The sequence below is a fragment of the Bombina bombina genome, chromosome 3, assembly GCF_027579735.1.
Source record: "Bombina bombina isolate aBomBom1 chromosome 3, aBomBom1.pri, whole genome shotgun sequence".
Lineage (NCBI taxonomy): Eukaryota > Metazoa > Chordata > Amphibia > Anura > Bombinatoridae > Bombina > Bombina bombina.
The window spans coordinates 211,104,875-211,124,055 of NC_069501.1; the positions used below are offsets into that span (position 1 = coordinate 211,104,875).

Consider the following 19,181-nt stretch of genomic DNA (forward strand, 5'->3'; position numbering starts at 1 on the left):
TCTCAGTGAGCATGTGCAAGAGATCACAGTACTTACATTTACACGTTTTGTGTTTTATGATAACTATCACATGATAGAGGGGGCAGGGAAATGGAAGTAACAGTGAAATTTGTCAGAAAAAGCTCTACTACTGACTTGAAATTCAAAGTAACTGTTATTGTACTGTATTTTTATTATTTATTTGTTGATTATACAATTCTGTATATAATGTTCCTTTAAAACAATAATGCCCCATGTACTGTTGTAATTGTAATTATGTGTAATATTTGTAAATCAATTTTTATATCGGTAAGGTTTTTACTTAGAGACATACAAGTGTTAAAAAAACGTTTTAATCCCTTTATTTTATTATTACACTTTTGCGTGAATAGAATTTTGTTAAATCCCTACAATGAGGTTAAACACATAGTTATAGTTAGCAGAGCAGCAATGCACTTATTGGGCCTAGCTGAACACATCTAGTAAGCCAATGTCAAGAAGCATATGTGCTGCCAATAACCAGCTTTCATTATTGACTTTCATTATAGAAAAAGTCTGTTTTTTTATTTTAACCTGGGCTGTAACTACACAGTCTCCACTGCTACCAGGCCCGTCCTTTTAGGGGGGGGGGGGGGCAGCTGCTCAAGAATAATCGGATTTAAGAGGAGCTTGTTTATGGGGCAACAGTTTTTCAAATCACCACTGAGGTCGCTAAACTTATGGTGACTAAAAAAACAACCAGGAAAAGAAAGCTCTGTACAGAAAGCCAGCAGTTTGGAACCAGTTTCTTTCATGTAATTGGCAAGAGTCCATGAGCTAGTGGCGTATGGCATATACATTCCTACCAGGAGGGGCAAAGTTTCCCAAACCTCAAAATGCCTATAAATACACCTCCCACCACACCCACAATTCAGTTTTACAAACTTTGCCTCCTATGGAGGTGGTGAAGTATGTTTGTGCTTGATTTTTCTTCTATGATAAGCGCTTCTCAGCATATTGAAGCCCAATTCCTCTTAGTACAGTGTTTGTCAGAGGAATGTGAAGAGAGTATCGCCTATTGATTTTATGGTTTTTCTCACGGGAAATCTTTTCAAGGGTTCTCTGTTATCGGTAGTAGGGATTCATCTCCTACCTCCCTTTTCAGATCGACAATATATGTGGATGGGTGTCTTTCGGTAAGTATCTACTATGTACAGTATTATTGTTTGACACTCGCTATGGTTTGGCGCTTTATGTATTAATATAAAGTTTTAAATATATGTAGTTTACTTATATTTGCCATGAGTCAGGTCTATGTATATTTCCCTTTGCAGTCTAAACAGTTTCAGTATAGGAATCATGTTTAGGAAGTTTGTTTAAACTTTTTTTCTTACCTGGGGTTCAGTCTTTTTCTAATATTACTTGTTTTTCAATTTTTTCGTGGGCAAATCTAGGCTTGTGAGGATGCAAAATGCTGTTTTTTATTGCGTCATTCTTGGCGCAAAATCTTTTGGCGTGAGGTTGCCCCTTTAATGGTGCAAATTTCGTCATTTCCTGAATCTTTTTTTACGCTAGTTGTTTTGGTGCAAAATCGCGTTTGTTATGACGCGAGTTGTGTCATTTCCTGGTGTTGGTTTTGCGGCAAAAAATGTTTTAATTTCCTTTTGCGTAATGCGTCATTCTTGGCGCCAAAATTTTGTTATTTTACCCCTCTCCCTCGCTGCTCGCTGTTTTCATGATTTTTTAAAGCTATTATGCCTGCTTTTTTATTTTATTTTTTGTTTTAAAAAATACTATCTTTATTTTTCTTTCTATTGAAACTGTTACATTGTGGAAATTGAATGTTTTGTCTAATGTTATTTTTCTTTTTCTGTTACATTTTGGGAGATGTCTCATTCTGATCCTGACTCTGATGTTACTGTAGAAACTATGATGCTCTGAAACACAACTCTACAAAGCTAAGTGTGTTCTTTTCATTATTAAGCTGTTATTTTCTTCAGCTCAATTATGTGGGATTTATTTATCATATTTTATGCTTAAAATGTTTCTATATGTACAATGACATTTACTGTTTTTACTTACTCGGTTCATGTACATGATTTCATCTGCAAACATCACATGTTATTGCTTTTATCATAAAAGGTATTATGCCTTTAAGTAAACTTACGAGGTCTTTTCAAAATTGTTAAGATTTAATTCATTTTGTTCTACTGATGAAGGTTTTCTTTGGCTCAAAGGATCCGGTATCAGAGACAGTTTTGTTAAAAATTCTCCTTATTTTTCATTTGAACATTCTTAGTTCTTTGTTAAGGAAAATGTGTTATTTTTAGCTTTTAGGAGCCTAGTCCTCCTATTAACTATGTTATTTTAAAATCTGGATTTTAAGATTTTAATTTGCTCCTGAGGTTTTTTCCTATTCAAGATACTATCTGTATTATGTTCTAAAGAATGGTTTATCCTGATTCCCTTTTGGGACTGTACTACTATTTCTATGGAAATTGGTACTTATTTTTAGGATTCTTTAGAGTTTGTATATAACCTTAGTAGAGCATATTCACGTACTGTTTATATTTTAGCTCAGCTTTATCTGTGGCTGACATTACTGTTCTTTCAACCTTTTTGTTGTTGAACAGTTAGCATAAGCAGTTTCAGATTCTCAAGTATATAACTCTGTTTATTTACTTCTGATGTATTCATTTTATTATGTTTACTATATCTATTATTGTGATTTGAAATATATTTTATTATCTCTAGCTTCTTAGGATAATAATTTGATTGATTTCTATTATCTCCACTATTTCTGGAGGTTTAGAGTCTTTTCTGCCCTACTTTTATTCCGGTGATGTAGATTAGTTGGTGAATGTCCTGACTACAAATGCTTGTTCTAGATCCAAGGGTCATAAATTCATATCCCGGCAGGGTTAATACAGCCCTTCTGCCTTTTTGAGGTCAATTTATTGTGTACCATTTATTTGGGTAATAATAACTATTTTTTATCAACTGCTAATTTGGTTAACTCCGAGTGCAAGCACTGAAAAAGCATTTTTTTTTTGGGGGGGGGGGGTTGTATCCTTCTGAGAGAAAAACACTATTTAATTACTAGTTATTAGACTGCATGAAGGTGCGGTTCTCAAACCAGTCCTTCTGGTGGGGGAATATTAAATTTGTTTTTGGATGAATTCAGTCCAAAATTGATATTATTCTTAGGGTCTAAATAGATGTTTAGAATGAGACCTTCTATGGGAATATTCTTTCTTTCTCAGTACACTCTGAATTTTTTTCAGGAGTGATTATACCAGTTCTTTAGCAGGAACAGGGATTGGGTTTCTATTCAATTCTATGCGTTGTGCCAAAGAAAAAGGGTTTATTCAGTCCAATCTTGGATCTGAAGACTTTATATTGTTTTGTAAGAGTCTCAACTTTCAAGTTGGCGACTATAAGGACTATTATGCCTTTTGTTTAGCAAGGTCTTTTCATGTCCACTCAATTTTTCAGGACGTTTATCCTCATATTTTATTTCATTCAGACCACTTTTGGTTTCTGAGATTCTCTTTTTTAGATGAGCTTTACCAATTTGTCGCTTTTCCATTTGGTCTAGCGGCAGCTTTATGAATCTTTTCAAAGGTTCTGGGTGCCCTTCTTTCTGTAATAAGACAGTTGGGTATTGTGGTGTTTTCTTATTTGGATGGTATCTTGGTATTAGCTTAATCTTTTCTTTTATTAGAATCTCTCATGAATCAACCAGTTTTGTTTCTTCAAGATATGGTTAGAGGATTTAATTTACCTAAGAGTTTTGTGATTCCTTAGAAAAGGGTCAGCTCTTTTTTGGTTTCTAGATTGATTCTTTGTTCATGACATTGTCTTTATCAGACAAAAGTCAATTGTAATTGGCGTTAGCCTGTCTAACTTACAGTCTAGAAAATTCCTTTTAGTGGCTATGTGCATGGAAGTTTTAGGTCTCATAACTGCAGCATCGGACATGGTTCCCTTTACTCGTTTTTCATCTGGGACCTCTTTTGCTTTGCATACTGAATCAATGGTGCAGGGATTGTTTTCAGATATCACAATTGATATTCTTAAATCCCAACACTTAACTCTCTCTGATTTGGTGATTAGACTATCATCGTTTTATTCCAGGGGCCTCCTTTTGTTCATCCTTCCTGGACTGTATTCTTAATGTATTCTTAATTGGGTTTCTAGATGGATTCTTTGTTCATGACTTTGTCTTTATCGGACAAAAGTCAATTGTAATTGGTGTTAGCCTGTCTAACTTACAGTCGTTAACATTCCTTTTAGTGGCTATGTGCATGGAAGTTTTAGGTCTCATACCTGCAGCATCGGACATGGTTCCCTTTACTCATTTTTCATCTGGGACTTCTTTTGCTTTGCATACTGAATCAATGGTGCAGGGATTGTTTTCAGATATCACAGTTGATATTCTTAAATCCCAACACTTAACTCTCTCTGATTTGGTGATTAGACTATCATCGTTTTATTCAAGGGGCCTCCTTTTGTTCATCCTTCCTGGACTGTATTCTTAATGGATGCAAGTCTTACAGGTTGGGGCGCTGTCTGAAGGTCTCTGACAGCACAAGGGGTTTGGAAACTTCAAGAGGCGAGGTTTCCAATTGATATTTTAGAACTCCGTGCTATTTTCAGAGCTCTTCCAGGCTTGGCCTCTTTTAGGAGAGAACTTTTCAGTTTGCTTTCCGACAGACAATATCACAACTTTGGCATATGTCAATCATCAGATAGGGACTCGCAGTTCCTTAGCAATTAAGAAGTATCTTGAATACGTTCTTAGTTGGAATTCATCTCCTGTCTAATTTCTACGATTTATATCTCAGGTTTAGATATTTGGGCGGTGGATTATCTCAGCCGTCAGTCTTTACATCCGGGAGAGTGGTATCTCTATACAGATGTGTTTTCTCAATTTCTCAGGTACCTTTTCAGGTCCAGGGATTCTCAGCTGGAAATGATGGATGCATTAGCAGTGTCTTGGTTTTGCAACCTGGCTACATCTTTCCGTCTCTGTTTTTTTCTTCCAAGGGTGATCTCCAAGATCACATTGGAACAGTCTCATGTGTTTCTGATAGCATTAGCATGGCTTCACAGGTTTGGTATGTGGATCTTGTTCGGATGTCCAGTTGCCATCCTTGGCGCTTTTTCTTTGGCCAGCCCTCATGTTTCAGGGGCCATTTTTCCATCGGGATCTCAAATTACTAATTGGAAGGTATGGAAATTGATTAGTGTTTAGCCATAGAGGTTTCTCTGACTCAGTTTTTATCACTATGTTGCAGGCGTACAAGTCTGTTTCAAGGAACATCTATTATCAGGGTTGGAAAACCTATATTTCTCTTGTTAAGTGTGTTCAGTCCATGGGTCATCCATTACTTATGGGATATATTCTCCTTCCCAACAGGAAGTTGCAAGAGGATCACCCAAGCAGAGCTGCTATATAGCTCCTCCCCTCACATGTCATATCCAGTCATTCTCTTGCAACCGTCAACAAAGAAGGAGGTCGCGAGAGGAGCTGGAGTTTTTTACTTAACTATTCTTCAATCAAAAGTTTGTTATTTTAAATGGCACCGGAGTGTGCTGTTTTTCTATCTTAGGCAGTATTTGGAAGAAGAAACTGCCTGCGTTTTTTATCTATGATCTTAGCAGGCGTAACTAAGATCCACTGGCTGTTCTCGACATTCTGAGGAGTGGGGTAACTTCAGAAACTGGGAATAGCATGCGGGGTCCTCCGCAAATGAGGTATGTGCAGTACTTTATTTTCTGGGAATGGAATTGACTAAGAAAATACTGCTGTTACCATATGATGTAAGTACAGCCTTAAATGCAGTAGTAGCAACTGGTATCAGGCTGATAAATGTATGCGCAGTCGAGTTATATTCTAGGGACTAGAATTTGACTGAGAAAATACTGTTAACACTGAAATAATACTTAAGCCTTCTCTGCAGTGGTAGCGACTGGTAGCAGGCTTAGTGATAGCTTTGCATGACATTGAAAAATGTTGTTTTTTAATAAAACGTTTACTGGCATGTTATTCGTTTTTGTGAGGTACTTTGGTGATAAATCGCTTTGGGCATGATTTTTTTCCACATGGCTAACATATTTTTCTGCATGGAAACCGTTATATCAGGGCTCCCACTGTTGTGATTGGAGTGGGAGGGCCCTTGTTTTAGCGCCTTGTTGCGCAGTTAAAATTATTGCACAGTCTTTCTGCTTCTTCCTCCTTGATCCAGGACGTCTCTAGAGAGCTTAGGGGTCTGCAAATTTCATTTGTGAGGGAGGTAATCAGTCACAGCAGATCTGTGACAGTGTGCTGACTGTGATTAAAAGCGTTAAAATCTTAATTGATATCTGTTTTATCCGTTTTGGGTATTGAGGGGTTAATCATCCTTTTGCTAATGGGTGCAATCCTCTGCTAATAATACACTTCTTGTTAAGAATTGTTTAATTATATCTGTATTTTTGAAGCGCTGCAGCGTTTTTTATATTGCTTGTAAACTTATTGAAAGTGATTTCCAAGCTTGTTAGTTTCATTGCTAAGTCTGTTTTAAATATGTCTGATTCAGAGGAAACTGTTTGTTCATCATGTTCAAAAGCCAATGTGGAGCCCAATAGAACGATGTGTACCAATTGTATTGATATTGCTTTGAATAAAAGTCAATCTGTACCGATAAAGAAGCTATCACCAGACAACGAGGGGGAAGTTATGCCGCCTAACTCTCCTCACGTGTCAGTACCTGCGTCTCCCGCTCGGGAGATGCGTAGGATTGAGACGCCAAGTACATCTAGGCCCTTACAAATCACTTTACATGATATGGCTAATGTTATGAAAGAAGTATTATATAATATGCCCGAATTAAGGGGCAAACGCGATAGCTCTGGGTTAAGGACAGAGCGCGCTGATGACACGAGAGCCATGTCTGATACTGCGTCACAATTTGCAGAACATGAGGACGGTGAGCTTCATTCTGTCGGTGACGGTTCTGATCCGGGGAGACCGGATTCAGAAATTTCAAATTTAAAATTTAAGCTTGAGAACCTCCGTGTATTACTAGGGGAGGTATTAGCGGCTCTGAATGATTGCGACACGGTGGCAATTCCAGAGAAATTGTGTAGGTTGGATAGATACTATGCGGTACCGGTGTGTACTGACGTTTTTCCTATACCAAAAAGACTTACAGAAATTATAAGTAAGGAGTGGGATAGACCTGGTGTGCCTTTTTCCCCTCCCCCGATATTTAGAAAAATGTTCCCTATAGACGCCACCACACGAGACTTATGGCAGACGGTCCCTAAGGTGGAGGGAGCAGTTTCTACGTTAGCCAAGCGTACCACTATCCCGGTGGAGGATAGCTGTGCTTTCTCAGATCCAATGGATAAAAAATTAGAGGGTTATCTTAAGAAAATGTTTGTTGAACAGGGTTTTATATTGCAGCCTCTTGCATGCATTGCGCCTGTCACGGCTGCAGCGGCATTCTGGTTTGAGTCTCTGAAAGAGGCGATTCGCACAGAGCCGTTGGATGAGGCCTTGAGCAAAGTTAGAACCCTTAAGCAAGCTAATGCGTTTGTTTCAGATGCCGTAGTACATCTAACCAAACTTATGGCTAAAAATTCCGGATTCGCCATACAGGCGCGCAGAGCGCTCTGGCTTAAATCCTGGTCAGCGGATGTAACTTCCAAGTCTAAACTACTTAACATTCCTTTCAAAGGGCAGACCTTATTCGGGCCCGGCTTGAAGGAAATTATTGCTGACATTACGGGAGGTAAGGGCCACGCCCTTCCTCAGGACAGGGCCAAACCAAAGGCCAAACAGTCTAATTTTCGTGCCTTTCGTAACTTCAAGGCAGGAGCAGCATCGATTTCCTCCGCTCCAAAACAGGAAGGAACTACTGCTCGTTACAGACAAGGTTGGAAAGGCAACCAGTCATGGAACAAGGGCAAGCAGGCCAGAAAGCCTACTCCCGCCCCTAAAACAGCATGAAGTCAGGGCCCCCTATCCAGAGACGGATTTAGTGGGGGGCAGACTTTCTCTCTTTGCCCAGGCTTGGGCAAGAGATGTGCAGGATCCCTGGACGTTAAAGATTATATCTCAGGGATACCTTCTGGATTTCAAAACCTCTCCTCCACAAGGGAGGTTCCATCTTTTGATGTTATCGACAAACCTAGTAAAGAGAGAGGCATTTCTACAATGTGTACAAGACCTCTTAATCATGGGGGTGATCCACTCAGTTCCGCGATCGGAACAGGGACAAGGATTTTACTCAAATCTATTTGTGGTTCCCAAAAAAGAGGGAACCTTCAGACCAATCTTGGACTTAAAGATCTTAAACAAATTCCTAAGGGTACCATCGTTCAAGATGGAAACCATTCGAACCATCCTACCCATGATCCAAGAGGGTCAATATATGACCACGGTGGACTTAAAGGATGCTTACCTTCATATACCGATTCACAAAGATCATTATCGGTACCTGAGGTTTGCCTTTCTAGACAGGCATTACCAGTTTGTGGCTCTTCCCTTCGGGTTAGCCACGGCCCCGAGAATTTTTACGAAGGTTCTGGGCTCACTTCTGGCGGTACTAAGACCACGAGGCATAGCGGTGGCTCCGTACCTAGACGACATTCTGATACAAGCGTCAAGTTTTCAGAATGCAAAGTCTCATACAGAGATAGTTCTAGCATTTCTGAGGTCGCATGGGTGGAAAGTGAACGTGGAAAAGAGTTCTCTGTTACCACTCACAAGGGTTCCTTTTCTAGGGACTCTTATAGATTCTGTAGAGATGAAGATTTACCTGACGGAGTCCAGGTTATCAAAGATTCTCAATGCTTGCCGTGTCCTTCATTCCGTTCCAAGCCCATCAGTAGCTCAGTGCATGGAGGTAATCGGCTTAATGGTCGCGGCAATGGACATAGTGCCATTTGCGCGCCTGCATCTCAGACCGCTGCAACTATGCATGCTCAGTCAATGGAACAGGGATTACTCAGATCTGTCCCCTTTGCTAAATCTGGACCAGGAGACCAGAGATTCGCTTCTCTGGTGGTTGTCACCGGTTCATCTGTCCAAAGGAATGACCTTTCGCAGGCCAGATTGGACGATTGTAACAACGGATGCCAGCCTTCTAGGCTGGGGAGCGGTCTGGAATTCCCTGAAGGCTCAGGGATCGTGGACTCAGGAGGAGAAACTCCTCCCAATAAACATTCTAGAATTAAGAGCAATATTCAATGCTCTTCTAGCTTGGCCTCAGTTAGCAAAGCTGAGGTTCATCAGATTTCAGTCAGACAATATCACGACTGTGGCTTACATCAATCATCAAGGGGGAACCAGGAGTTCCCTAGCGATGTTGGAAGTCTCGAAGATAATTCGCTGGGCAGAGTCTCACTCTTGCCACCTGTCAGCGATTCACATCCCAGGCGTAGAGAACTGGGAGGCGGATTTCCTAAGTCGCCAGACTTTTCATCCGGGAGAGTGGGAACTTCACCCGGAGGTATTTGCTCAACTGATTCGTCGTTGGGGCAAACCGGATCTGGATCTCATGGCATCTCGCCAGAACGCGAAGCTTCCTTGTTACGGATCCAGGTCCAGGGACCCGGGAGCGGTGCTGGTAGATGCATTAGCAGCCCCTTGGGTTTTCAACATAGCTTATGTGTTTCCACCATTTCCGTTGCTACCTCGGCTGATTGCCAGGATCAAACAGGAGAGGGCATCGGTAATTCTGATAGCGCCTGCGTGGCCACGCAGGACCTGGTATGCAGACCTAGTGGACATGTCGTCCTGTCCACCATGGTCTCTTCCTCTGAGGCAGGACCTTCTAATTCAGGGTCCTTTCAGACATCCAAACCTAATTTCTCTGAGGCTGACTGCCTGGAAATTGAACGCTTGATTCTATCAAAGCGTGGGTTTTCGGATTCGGTTATTGATACATTAATACAGGCTCGGAAACCTGTGACAAGAAAAATTTACCATAAGATATGGCGTAAATATTTATATTGGTGCGAATCCAAGAGTTACTCATGGAGTAAGGTTAGGATTCCTAGGATATTAGCTTTTCTACAAGAGCGTTTAGAAAAGGGTTTATCCGCTAGTTAGCTAAAGGGACAGATTTCAGCTCTGTCTATTCTTTTACACAAACGTCTGGCAGAGCATCCAGACGTCCAGGCCTTTTGTCAGGCTTTGGCTAGAATTAAGCCTGTGTTTAAATCTGTTGCTCCAGAACTTGGTTCTTAAAGTTCTTCAGGGTGTTCCGTTTGAACCCCTTCATTCCATTGATATTAAGCTTTTATCTTGGAAAGTTTTGTTTTTTATTGCTATTTCCTCGGCTCGAAGAGTCTCGGAGTTATCTGCCTTACATTGTGATTCTCCTTATCTGATCTTTCATTCAGACAAGGTAGTTCTGCGTACTAAACCTGGGTTTTTACCTAAGGTTGTTTCTAACAGGAATATCAATCAAGAGATTGTTGTTCCATCATTATGTCCTAATCCTTCTTCAAAGAAGGAACGTCTTTTGCATAATCTAGACGTGGTCCGTGCTCTGAAGTTCTACTTACAGGCAACTAAAGATTTTAGACAAACTTCTTCTCTGTTTGTCGTTTACTCTGGACAGAGGAGAGGTCAAAAGGCTTCGGCTACCTCTCTCTCTTTTTGGCTTCGTAGCATAATACGTTTAGCCTATGAGACTGCTGGACAGCAGCCTCCTGAAAGAATTACAGCTCATTCCACTAGAGCTGTGGCTTCCACCTGGGCCTTTAAGAATGAGGCCTCTGTTGAACAGATTTGCAAGGCTGCAACTTGGTCTTCACTTCATACTTTTTCCAAATTTTACAAATTTGACACTTTCGCTTCTTCGGAGGCTGGTTTTGGGAGAAAGGTTCTACAGGCAGTGGTTCCTTCTGTTTAATGTTCCTGCCTTGTCCCTCCCATCATCCGTGTACTTAGCTTTGGTATTGGTATCCCATAAGTAATGGATGACCCGTGGACTGAACACACTTAACAAGAGAAAACATAATTTATGCTTACCTGATAAATTTATTTCTCTTGTAGTGTGTTCAGTCCACGGCCCGCCCTGTCTTTTTCAGGCAGGTTCTAAATTTTAAAAATATAACTCCAGTCACCACTGCACCTTATAGTTTCTCCTTTCTCGTCTTGTTTCGGTCGAATGACTGGATATGACATGTGAGGGGAGGAGCTATATAGCAGCTCTGCTTGGGTGATCCTCTTGCAACTTCCTGTTGGGAAGGAGAATATATCCCATAAGTAATGGATGACCCGTGGACTGAACACACTACAAGAGAAATAAATTTATCAGGTAAGCATAAATTATGTTTTTATGATGTTCTTCTCATAAATTCTCTTGGCATTCTTTTAGAATTCCTAGGATTTTTGAGTTTCTTCAGGATGGTTTGGATAAGTTTGTCTGCAATTTTTTTGAAAGGACAAAAATCTGTTCTTTCTGTTTTATTTCCTAGAAAGATTGTTTAAACTTCCTGATATTCACTGTTTTGTTCAGGTTTTGGTTTGTATCAAGCCTGTTCATTTATTAATTTTCCTTTTTGGAGTCTTAATTTGGTGTAAGGATTTTGCAGGCTCTTTTGAGCCTATATTTTCATTGAAGATTATCTACTTTCTTGGAAAGTGTTGTTTCTTTTGGTTATCTGTTCTGCTAGAAGAGTTTCTGATTTATCAGCTCTTTCTTGTGTGTCTCCTTATCTGATTTTTTCATCTAGATAAGTTGTTTTGTGGACTTCTTTTTCTTTCATGTAATTGGCAAGAGTCCATGAGCTAGTGACGTATGGGATATACAATCCTACGAGGAGGGGCAAAGTTTCCCAAACCTCAAAATGCCTATAAATACACCCCTCACCACACCCACAATTCAGTTTTACAAACTTTGCCTCCTATGGAGGTGGTGAAGTAAGTTTGTGCTACGATTTCTACGTTGATATGCGTTTCTCAGCATTGTTGAAGCCCGATTCCTCTCAGAGGACAGCGAATGTCAGAGGGACGTGAAGGGAGTATCACTTATTGAATACGATGATTTCCCAAACGGGGGTCTATTTCATAGGTTCTCTGTTATCGGTCGTAGAGATTAATCTCCTACCTCCCTTTTCAGATCGATTATATACTCTCAATTTACCATTACCTCTACTGATAACTGTTTTAGTACTGGTTTGGCTATCTGCTATATGTGGATGGGTGTCTTTTGGTAAGTATGTTATTTTATTACTTAAGACACCTCAGCTATGGTTTGGCACTTTATGCATTTATATAAAGTTCTAAATATATGTATTGTACTTATATTTGCCATGAGTCAGGTTCATGTATTTCCTTCTGCAGACTGTCAGTTTCATATTTGGGGAATATAAACATTTTTTTATGAAATGTATTTCTTACCTGGGGTTTAATCTTTTTTCAATTGACTACTTCGGGTGCGTCAAATGCTAAACTTTATTGCATCATTCTTGGCGCAAAAATATTTTTGGCGCGAAAAAATACTTCTATGACGCAACTTCATCATTTCCGGCATCATACTTGACGCCGAGACCTTTCACACGGTTGCATCATTAGTGACGCGAATGTGTCATTTCCAGTTATTTTTGGCGCCAAAAAAGTTTGTTACGTTGTGCGTCATACTTGGCGCCAAACTTTTTCATTATTTCAATACCCCATTGATGTTTGCCTCTTGCCTTTTTTTCTATCAGAGGGCTATGCTATTTGCATTTTTTCCCATTCCTGAAACTGTCATATAAGGAAATAGATAATTTTGCTTTATATGTTGTTTTTTCTCTTACATTTTGCAAAATGTCTCAATCTGATCCTGCCTCAGAAGTTTCTGCTGGAACATTGCTGCCTGGCATCGGTTCTACCAAAGCTAAGTGCATTTGTTGTAAAATTGTAGAAATTATTTCGCCGAATGTCATTTGTAATAGTTGTCATGATAAACTTTTACATGCAGATAGTGTATCCATCAGTAATAGTACATTGCCAGTTGCAGTTCCTTCAACTTTTAATGTGCATGATATACCTGTAAATTTTAAAGAATTTGTTTCTGATTCTATCCTGAAGGCTTTGTCTGCATTTCCACCTTCTAATAAACGTAAAAGGTCTTTTAAAACTTCTTATTTAGTTGATGAAATTTAAAATGACCAACAACATAATAATTTATCCTCTTCTGATGAGGATCTATCTGATACAGAGGATCCTTCCTCAGACATTGACACTGACAAATCTACTTATTTATTTAAAATATAGTATATATGCGTTCTTTATTAAAAGAAGTGTTAATTAGGTAATCAGATCTCTTGATGTTCAGTCTAATAAACGTTTAAATGCTGTTTTTAAACCTCCTGTGGTTTCTCCAGGGGTTTTTCCGATTCCTGAGGCTATTTCTGATATGATTTCTAAGGAATGGAATAAGAAAGGTACTTCTTTTATTCCTTCTTCAAGGTTTAAAAAATTGTATCCTTTACCAGCAAAATCTATAGAGTTTTGGGAAAAAATCCCCAAAGTTGATGGGGCTATTTCTACTCTTGCTAAATGTACCACTATTTCTCCAACATTGGTGTGTCCGGTCCACAGCGTCATCCGTAACTTGTGGGAATATTCTCTTCCCCAACAGGAATTGGCAAAGAGCACAGCAAAAGCTGTCCATATAGTCCCTCCTAGGCTCCGCCCACCCCAGTCATTCTCTTTGCCGCTGAACAAGCAGCATCTCCACGGAGATGGTGAAGAGTATGTAGTGTTTAGTTGTAGTTTTTTATTCTACTATCAGGAGTTTGTTATTTTAAAATAGTGCTGGTATGTACTATTTACTCTGAAACAGAAAAGGATGAAGAGTTCTGTTTGTGAGAGGAGTATGATTTTAGCAGCAGTAACTAAAATCGTTTTCTGTTCCCATACAGGACTGTTGAGATGAGATAACTTCAGTTGGGGGGAACAGTTGGCAGACTTTTCTGCTTAAGGTATGACTAGCCATATTTCTAACAAGACTGTGTAATGCTGGAAGGCTGTCATTTTCCCCTCATGGGGACTGGTAAGCCATTTTCTTAGTCTCAAACAGAATAAAGGGCTTAATATGGGCTATAAAACTGGTAGACACTTTTATGGGCTAGATCGATTGCTTTATTTGGGCATTTTATACAGTTTGATGTTGAAATTCACACTTTATATCTTTGGGGAACGTTTTTTACGTCAGGCACTGGTTTAGACACCTTCCCAGTCAGGAAGGGCCTTCTCTGTAGTAGGCAGAGCCTCATTTTCGCGCCATTACTGCACAGTTACTTTTGAGAGCAGTACATGCAGCTGCATGTGTGTGGGTCTGGAAGTAGTTGGAAAAGTTCCTAGAAGGCTTCATTTGGTATCGTATACCCCCCTGGGTTTGGTAAAGTCGCAGCAAAGGCTGGAGCTGGGACTGTAGAGGGGTTAAAACTGTAAATGGCTCCGGTTTGGGGTGCAATGCTTTGAATGCTTTAAGACACTGTGGTGAAAATTTGGTTAAAATTGAACAATTCCTTCATAGTTTTTCACATATTCAATAAAAAAGTGTGCCCTGTTTAAAATTTAAAGAGACAGTAACGGTTTTGTTTTAAAACGGTTTTTGTACTTTATTGACAAGTTTAAGCCTGTTTAACATGTCTGTGCCTTCAGGTAGACTATGTTCTGTATGTATGGAAGCCAATGTGTCTCCCCCTTCAAATATGTGTGAGAATTGTGCCATAGCGTCCAAACAAAGTAAGGACAGTACTGCCACAGATAGTAAAGTTGCCCAAGATGATTCATCAGATGAAGGGAGTAGACATAGTTCTACATCATCTCCTTCTGTGTCTACACCAGTTTTGCCCACGCAGGAGACCCCTAGTACGTCTAGCGCGCCAATGCTTGTTACTATGCAACAATTGACGGCAGTAATGGATAACTCCATAGCAAATATTTTATCCAAGATGCCTGCATTTCAGAGAAAGCGCGATTGCTCTGTTTTAAACACTGTAGAGCAGGAGGGCGCTGATGATAATTGCTCTGTCATACCCTCACACCAATCTGAAGTGGCCATGAGGGAGGTTTTGTCAGATGGGGAAATTTCTGATTCAGGTAGAATTTCTCAACAGGCAGAACCTGATGTTGTGACATTTAAATTTAAATTAGAGCATCTCCCCGCACTGCTATCTACTCTGGATGATTGTGACAACCTGGTCATTCCAGAAAAATTGTGCAAGATGGACAAGTTCCTAGAGGTTCCGGTGCACTCCGACGCTTTTCCTATACCCAAGCGGGTGGCGGACATAGTGAATAAGGAGTGGGAGAAGCCCGGCATACCTTTTGTCCCCCCTCCTATATTTAAGAAATTATTTCCTATGGTCGACCCCAGAAAGGACTTATGGCAGACAGTCCCAAAGGTCGAGGGGGCAGTTTCTACACTAGCCAAGCGCACTACTATTCCTATCAAGGATAATTGTGCTTTCAAAGATCCTATGGATAAAAAATTGGAGGGTTTGCTTAAAAAGATTTTTGTACAGCAAGGTTACCTCCTGCAACCTATTTCGTGCATTATTCCTGTCACTACAGCAGCGTGGTTCTGGTTCGAGGAACTAGAGAAGTCGCTCAGTAGAGATACTCCGTATGAGGAGGTTATGGACAGAATTCACGCACTTAAGTTAGCTAATTCCTTTATTTTAGATGCCGCTTTGCAGTTAGCTAGATTAGCGGCGAAAAATTCAGGGTTTGCAATTGTGGCGCGCAGAGCGCTCTGGCTAAAGTCTTGGTTAGCGGATGTATCTTCCAAGACAAAATTGCTTAATATCCCTTTCAAGGGTAAAACCCTTTTTGGGCTAGAATTGAAAGAGATTATCTCAGACATCACTGGGGGTAAGGGCCATGCCCTCCCACAAGATAGGCCTTTCAAGGCCAAGAATAAGTCTAATTTTCGTTCCTTTCGCAATTTCAGGAACGGACCGGCCTCCAACTCTGCAGCCTCTAGACAAGAGGGTAATGCTTCGCAAACCAAACCAGCTTGGAAACCGATGCAAGGCTGGAACAAGGGTAAGCAGGCCAAGAAGCCTGCTGCTGCTACCAAAACAGCATGAAGGAGTAGCCCCCAGATCCGGGACCGGATCTAGTAGGGGGCAGACTCTCTCTCTTTGCTCAGGCTTGGGCAAGAGATGTTCAGGATCCCTGGGCACTAGAAATAGTTTCTCAGGGTTATCTTCAAGGAACTACCCCCAAGGGGAAGGTCCCACATGTCTCACTTATCTTCAAACCAAATAAAGAGACAGGCATTCTTACATTGTGTAGAAGACCTGTTAAAAATGGGAGTGATACACCCAGTTCCAACTGTGGAACAAGGACTGGGGTTTTACTCAAATCTGTTTGTAGTTCCCAAAAAAGAGGGAACCTTCAGACCAATTCTGGTTTTTCTCTGTAGTAGGCAGAGCCTCATTTTCGCGCCATTACTGCACAGTTACTTTTGAGAGCAGTACATGCAGCTGCATGTGTGTGGGTCTGGAAGTAGTTGGAAAAGTTCCTAGAAGGCTTCATTTGGTATCGTATACCCCCCTGGGTTTGGTAAAGTCGCAGCAAAGGCTGGAGCTGGGACTGTAGAGGGGTTAAAACTGTAAACGGCTCCGGTTTGGGGTACAATGCTTTGAATGCTTTAAGACACTGTGGTGAAAATTTGGTTAAAATTGAACAATTCCTTCATAGTTTTTCACATATTCAATAAAAAAGTGTGCCCTGTTTAAAATTTAAAGAGACAGTAACGGTTTTGTTTTAAAACGGTTTTTGTTTAAGCCTGTTTAACATGTCTGTGCCTTCAGGTAGACTATGTTCTGTATGTATGGAAGCCAATGTGTCTCCCCCTTCAAATATGTGTGAGAATTGTGCCATAGCGTCCAAACAAAGTAAGGACAGTACTGCCACAGATAGTAAAGTTGCCCAAGATGATTCATCAGTTGAAGGGAGTAGACATAGTTCTACATCATCTCCTTCTGTGTCTACACCAGTTTTGCCCACGCAGGAGACCCCTAGTACGTCTAGCGCGCCAATGCTTGTTACTATGCAACAATTGACGGCAGTAATGGATAACTCCATAGCAAATATTTCTCCAACATAGGTGTGTCCGGTCCACGGCGTCATCCTTACTTGTGGGATATTCTCCTCCCCAACAGGAAATGGCAAAGAGCCCAGCAAAGCTGGCCATATAGTCCCTCCCAGGCTCCGCCTACCCCAGTCATTCTCTTTGCCGTTGCACAGGCAACATCTCCACGGAGATGGCTAAGAGTTTTTTTGGTGTTAAATGTAGTTTTATTCTTCAATCAAGAGTTTGTTATTTTAAAATAGTGCTGGTATGTACTATTTACTCTGAAACAGAAAAGAGATGAAGATTTCTGTTTGTAAGAGGAAAATGATTTTAGCAACCGTTACTAAAATCGATGGCTGTTTCCACACAGGACTGTTGAGATGAATTAACTTCAGTTGGGGGAAACAGTGAGCAGACTTTTGCTGCTTGAGGTATGACACATTTCTAACAAGACTTGGTAATGCTGGAAGCTGTCATTTTCCCTATGGGAACCGGTAAGCCATTTTCTTAGTTTAGTATAAGAATAAAGGGCTTCATTAGGGCTTAAAAAACTGGTAGACATTTTTCTGGGCTAAAACGATTACTTTACTAAGCATATTTGGCAGATTATAACTATTAATAGTTATTATAATCTTGGGGATTGTTTTAAAAAAACGGCAGGCACTGTATTGGACACCTTTTTCACTGGGGGCCTTTTCTAGTCATAGGCAGAGCCTCATTTTCGCGCCACTAATGCGCAGTTGTTTTTGGAAAGCAAGGCATGCAGATGCATGTGTGAGGAGCTAAGAACCACTGAAAAAGCTTATAGAAGGCATCATTTGGTATCTTATTCCCCTCTGGGCTTGGTTGGGTCTCAGCAAAGCAGATACCTGGGACTGTATAGGGGTTAAATGTAAAAACGGCTCCGGTTCCGTTATTTTAAGGGTTAAAGCTTTCAAATTTGGTGTGCAATACTTTTAAGGCTTTAAGATACTGTGGTGAAATTTTGGTGAATTTTGAACAATTCCTTCATACTTTTTCACATATTCAGTAATAAAGTGTGTTCAGTTTAAAATTTAAAGTGACAGTAACGGTTTTATTGTAAAACGTTTTTTGTGCTTTGTTGACAAATTTAAGCCTGTTTAACATGTCTGAACCATCAGATAACTATGTTCTATATGTTTGAAAGCCAAGGTTTCTCCCCATTTAAATATATGTGATAATTGTGTCATAGTGTCCAAACAAAGTAGGGACAATAATGCCATAGATAATGATATTGCCCATGATGATTCCTCAAATGAGGGGAGTAAGCATGGTACTGCATCATCCCCTTCTGTGTCTACACCAGTTTTGCCCACACAAGAGGCCCCTAGTACATCTAGTGCGCCAATACTTATTACCATGCAACAATTAACGGCTGTAATGGATAATTCTATTGCAAACATTTTATCCAAAATGCCTACTTATCAGAGAAAGCGCGATTGCTCTGTTTTACACACTGAAGAGCAAGAGGACGCTGATGATAACTGTTCTGACATGCCCTCACACCAATCTGAAGGGGCCAGGAGGGAGGTTTTGTCTGAGGGAGAAATTTCAGATTCAGGGAAAATTTCTCAACAAGCTGAACCTGATGTTGTAACATTTAAATTTAAATTAGAACATCTCCACGCACTACTTAAGGAGGTATTATCTACTCTGGATGATTGTGACAATTTGGTAATTCCAAAGAAATTATGTAAGATGGACAAGTTCCTAGAGGTTCCGGTGTCCCCTGATGCTTTTCCTATACCCAAGCGGGTGGCGGACATAGTAAATAAGGAGTGGGAAAGGCCCGGCATACCTTTTGTTCCTCCCCCTATATTTAAGAAATTATTTCCTATAGTCGACCCCAGAAAGGACTTATGGCAGACAGTCCCCAAGGTCGAGGGGGCGGTTTCTACTCTAAACAAACGCACTACTATTCCTATAGTAGATAGTTGTGCTTTCAAGATCCTATGGATAAAAAGTTAGAGGGTTTGCTTAAAAAGATGTTTGTTCAGCAAGGTTACCTTCTACAACCAATTTCATGCATTGTTCCTGTCACTACAGCTGCGTGTTTCTGGTTCGAAGAACTAGAAAAGTCGCTCAATAAAGAATCTTCGTATGAGGAGGTTATGGACA

The 19,181-nt window shown here is 40.4% G+C and overlaps 1 protein-coding gene across 1 annotated transcript in view; it reads left to right on the plus strand.

Annotated features, from left to right (window-relative positions):
* Window positions 1-19,181, plus strand: part of ZSWIM7 (zinc finger SWIM-type containing 7) — a 413,683-nt gene that overhangs the window by 311,970 nt on the left and 82,532 nt on the right. The gene's annotated exons all lie outside the window — the stretch shown is intronic.